Here is a 5399-nt window from a genome sequence, read left to right as displayed (position 1 = left end):
CTTTTTTAAAACTCAGCAAATAAAGATTTGCTACAATGTGCCACTCTCCTATGTGCTGGGAATATAATGATGAGCAGAGCCAGACACTGACCCCACTCTTGCAGAGCTCACACTGATGCCATCCATGCTAGCACCTCTGAGCAGGCTCTCAGGAAATTCATCCCCACAGGTGCCTTTGCCCCATAGGAGACGTTGTATGCAGCCCACACAGGAAGTATCTGCTGCTCCAAGGCCCAGAGCATTGTCTCCAGGACCCACCATTATATCCCGGTCTGTTCTGCATTTCAAACCATCTAGCTCTGACGTTTGAATTGCTTTTTAAAAGCTTTACAGTGTAATATACCTACCCCCAAAACAATTCAAATTATACTCATGTAAGTAACAAAAATGAAAATCACCCATAGTCACAATCTTCACAGATAGCTATTTGTAAACTCCTTTATAGACATATCATTATACATGTGCACATTGGACAAATACTTATTGACTACTCACCATGAGAAAGCATATTCCACGGGCTGTGTCTTAGCCTGCTTGGGCTGCCATAACTAGGCATCATAGGCTGTGGTTTAAACAACAGGAATTCATTTCCTTTCCATTCTCGAGGTGGCAATAGTGTAGTGAGTGTAGTCAGTCTGGTATCTGGGAGAGTCCTCTTCCTGGCTTGCAAATGTCCACCTTCTTGCTCTGTCCTCATGGCCTTTCCTCTGTGTAAGTCGGGGGTGAGGAGGGAGCTCTCTGGTGTCCCTTCTTGTGAAGACTAATTCTATTTGATCAGGGCCCACACTTACGACTTCATTTAACCTTAATTACTTCCTTACTCCATCCAAATACAACCATGCTGGGGGTGAGGGTTTCAGCTAAATAACGGGGGAGAGGAAAGCCAAACAGGCAGCCTGCAGCACGCTGTGAAGTCTCTACAGATGAGTGAGGCACAGTGCCCACTTCTCACTAATGTAGGAATTCATGGTGCAAACTCTGTTTCTGTCTCTTTGTGCTTTATTTACATGATTATCTTTTGGAATTCCCACCAAGGCTGGATAAATGAGGTAAGGTAAGGAAGTGAGATTTGAGAAAGTTTTCTTTCCCTCTTGGGTTGGAAAACACTCTCTGGGAAAGGAAGTTTGCAGCTCTTAACTTCTCCAGAGATCCCGCCTGAAGCATCGTGTCTGATTTTCTGGCTTCTCCTCTAGGAAAGGAGGTTGTTAAATATATAAGACATGGACAGCTCTCTACATTCATCTACGCTACAGAGGACCAACGACTGCAATGGGCTGGATTCACTCCTTCAGAACACGCTGACTGCTGACACACAGAGCTGAGAACAGAGAAATGAGGAAAACACAGTCTCTCTGCCCTCGAGGCACTCACGACCCAGTAAGCCAGTGACTAGAAGAAAGGGTGAGAAGTGCCGTCTAAGAAAGAGGTAGTAAACTCAAGGAACTCTAGGAGAGAAAAGAGACCCAGAAAGACTTCTGGGAAGAAATTACACAACCCACTGAAGTCTGAATAAAATCGAGAGTGCATTCAAAGGAAAGGGAAAAGCAATCCAGGCAAGGCTATTACAACATGGAGCCCACCTGGACAGAAGGACTGTGTTAAGGCAGATCTCTGAAAGGGCAGGCTGAATGTGCTCAGCTGGGGACCTATTTAGACTGTCTTTGGGTACAATGATCCCTCAACAGATTATCTTGAGATTTTATCAAGATGGCAAAAAACATGTTAATTGTTAATTTAAAAACATGCTATGATAATTTGTTAATTTAAAAATGTGCTATGTTGACGGCAAATCTCATCCCCAGAGAAGCCTGTGGGAATCATCAGAGAGGCAGAGGAGAACGTACCTCTTCCAGATCTCTTTGTCACACATGCACATACATATCTTTGTGCTTTACTTTATAAAATAATTAAATGGAATTGAACTGAATTGAATTTCACAATCCACCTAGTAGCTTTTGCCAGAAGCCTGATATTCGTTCTAGACTCCTTTTTTCTTCTTTCATTTCTTCTATTATTTCTTCTTTTCTTTCTTGTTTCTTCTCTTATTTCTCCCTCTCTTCTTTTTATTTTTTGTGTTCAACAAACAGCCATCAAACATCTACTCTGGGCAGGCGCACTATCAGACCCTGGAGAGACAGTGATGAGTAGGGTCCCTTCTCCATGGAACTTCTGACACACAGATAATCACACAAGTATATACATAAAATGTGCTATGAAAGAAACCCATGCCTTAAAATCAGGGCCCCTGATTTAGCTGGGTAGTGGGGTGGGATCCGGTAAGGCTTCTCTGAAGAAATAACACTTGGGCTGAAATCTGAAGTTGAAAATAAGCTGGCTAGGGTGTGTGTATGTGTGTGTGAGCACATGTGTGTGTTTGCAGGTGGGTCTGGCAGTTAAGCAGACCTGAACTGGGGAGATAAAAAGGCTAGGATAACGTCTTGGGGGGAAGAAAGTACTTTCTAGTTTCTGCAAGGTCACCATGGCAGGAGTTTGGGCAGTGAGCAAAGGGTGGAGAGATGAGGCTGGTGATGTAGACAGAGGCCAGTCTTTGGAGGACATCTTTTTTCATTTTAAGGGCAAAGGGAAGCCATTGCAATATCTATATCCTTCCTAAAATATTCCAAATTTAAAAAGATCATTTTATGGAGTATGTTCAGATGACACATCGGATTTTACAGCAGCCAGGGTTGAAATAGTGTTGTAGGATTCTGACAATGATGTTGGGAAGAAACAAAGAGATGCAGGAGATATTTTGGTCAAATATAAAGGTCTAGGTGATGGGCTAAATACGAGAGGCAATACAGGAGAGGTTCTAACGGAGGGTGAGTCCTAGGCTGGTGGCTAAATGAGACCTTTCCCCAAGGCAGGGAACATCGGAGGAGACCACAGCCCTACATGCCCTGTTTTAGTCTCAGGAAATCTTTCCAGCTACTCTCACTAGGTTTGGTTCCTTGCATGGAAGGCCATGAGTGGTCAGTCTCCTTCCCCTGGAAAGTGACCAGTGTAATCCCAAATGAAACTAGATTTTTCAAAACCAAAGCCAGGAGAGGGGACTGTCTTACGTAACATCTCTTTTTGGTCTATTACACAATTGCCTCTGAACAAAGACACAAAAAAGCTTCTCTAAATTGGGGAAGAGAAATTACTGGAAGGAAAAAAGATACCAGGTAGGGAAAAAATCAGTAGGAGGACCGTGGGATACATAGTCCTGGAACTCAGAATAGTCACCTCTCTGATGATAATTCCCAACAGGTCACATCCAATTAATCACAAATCCTATTGATCCTGCTTCCTTAACAGCTTCTAAGTTAATCCTGACACCTCTAGCTTCATTTCACTGCCTTAGTTCAAAGTGGTGATCAGGCTCTCCTTACATCATTACCTGAATTGCTGTAGTAACAATAATATCAGGGTTGTGTTTGGCTTCATGTAAAAGAAACCTAATATAGAGTCTTAACCAAACCGAAATGAACAGTGCGGAGCTGGTGCAACAGCCCAAGGAAGTTACCAAGGACTGACCAAGAGCCTCCTAACTGCACTGCAGGTAGGAGGAGGGTGAGAAGGGAGAGCAGCTTCTTATTAGGAAAGGAAAACAGCTCTAGGAATTCCCAGCACAAGTCTACTTTTGCCAGAACTGATGTCACATCAGTTTCAAGAGAAGATAGAAATCATAGCTACTGAGCACTATTCTCATTTTAAAGAATAAGGACAGGGGACTCCCCTGGTGGTACAATGGATAAGAACCCGCCTGACAGTGTAGGGCACATGGGTTTGATCCCTGGTCCGAGAAGATTCCACCCGTTGCGGAGCAACTGAGCCCATGCACTGCACGGGGGAAGCTGCCACAATGAGAAACCCACACACTGAGAATAGAAAGTAGGCCCTGTTCACCGCGACTAGAGAAAGCCCGTGTGCAGCAACGAAGACTCAGTGCAACCAAAAATAAGTAAAATTTAAAAATAAGGAATGGATAAAGACAGACAAAGAAAAGGTCACTGATAGCATTTGCCACAGATGGCTAGCTGGTTTCACCGTTGCTAATCCTGTGCCTTTGGCCAAAGCCTTCTCCTGGTGACTGCTAGAGGTATCATTTTCAAATCAGATTACATCACTCTCTTGCTTAAAATACTTCAGTGGTAATCCATGGCTCTCAGGATACAATTCCAACTCCTGGCTTAGCACCAAGAGTGCTAAGCACAAGGCCCTCAAGATCTGGTCCCCACCTCTCCCTCATGGCATCTGCCCTCTCTCTCCTGCAGACCCCACTGTTCCACCCACTCCTGCACACTCAGAAATCTATGATGCTGTTACAAATCCACACATTCTTGGGCTCATCACTGTCTCTCCAGGGTCTAGTAGTGTGCCTGCCCAGAGTGGGGAGCTGACAGCTATTTGTCTCTGAAAAAGCAGAGACATCACTTTGCTGACAAAGGCCCATATAGTGAAAGCTATGGTTTTTCCAGTAGTCATGTATGGGTGTGAGACCTGGACCATAAAGAAGGCTGAGTGCTGAAAAATTGATGTTTTAGAACTGTGGTGCCAGAAAAGACTTTTGAGAGTCCCTTGGACTGCAAGGATATCAAACCAGTCTGTCCTAAAGGAGATCAGTTCATTGGAAGGACTGATGCTGAAGTTGAAACTCCAACACTTTGGCCACCTGATTTCAAGAGCCAACTCATTGGAAAAGACCCTGATGCTGGGAAAGATTGAAGGCAAAGGAGAAGAGGGTAGCAAAGGATGAGATGGTTAGATAGCATCACTGACTCAGTGGACATGAATTTGAGCAAACTCTGGGAGATAGTGAAGGAAAGGGAAGCCTGGAGTGTTGCAGTCCATGGGGTTGCAAAGAGTTGGACAAGACTTTGTGATTGAATAACAGCAACGGCCTGCTTCAGGGAAGCCTGCCCCCACTGCCTGACTGTTAAAGTCCCTTTGTTCAAAACCCTGTCCACCTATAGGGTAAAGGAAGAAACTGACGCATCTCCTAGATGGTTTGCCATCTAGAAGATATTTGCAAGAATTAAATGATCTTTTTACTTTGTTTCCTCACCTCCCTCCATCTCTGATCCATAAACTAACCTGGCATCCCATCCCTGACAAAATAGTTGTTTTGAGACAATAGTCAGCCATCTTCTAAGTCAGCTGACTTCTCAAATAAAGTTGTACTCCTTGCCTCAACAACTCATCTCCTGAATTTATGGCCTACTGTGCAGTGAGCAGAATGAGCTTGGACTGGATAACAATATTAGTAAACAAAGGATGTTGCAGCCATTCAGCCATCACATTACAGCTGCCACAGCAGTGAGCCCTGAGGGAACTCAGGATGGAGGCAGGATGCCTGCCATCAGATCATCAGACACTGCAGCCACTCCAATGGTGCACCCTAAGAAGACTCAAGA

The sequence above is a fragment of the Bos indicus x Bos taurus genome, chromosome 10 (genome assembly GCF_003369695.1).
Source record: "Bos indicus x Bos taurus breed Angus x Brahman F1 hybrid chromosome 10, Bos_hybrid_MaternalHap_v2.0, whole genome shotgun sequence".
Taxonomy (NCBI): Eukaryota; Metazoa; Chordata; class Mammalia; order Artiodactyla; family Bovidae; genus Bos; species Bos indicus x Bos taurus.
The sequence above is the reverse complement of the archived record's forward strand: the minus strand, read 5'-3'. Positions refer to the sequence as shown.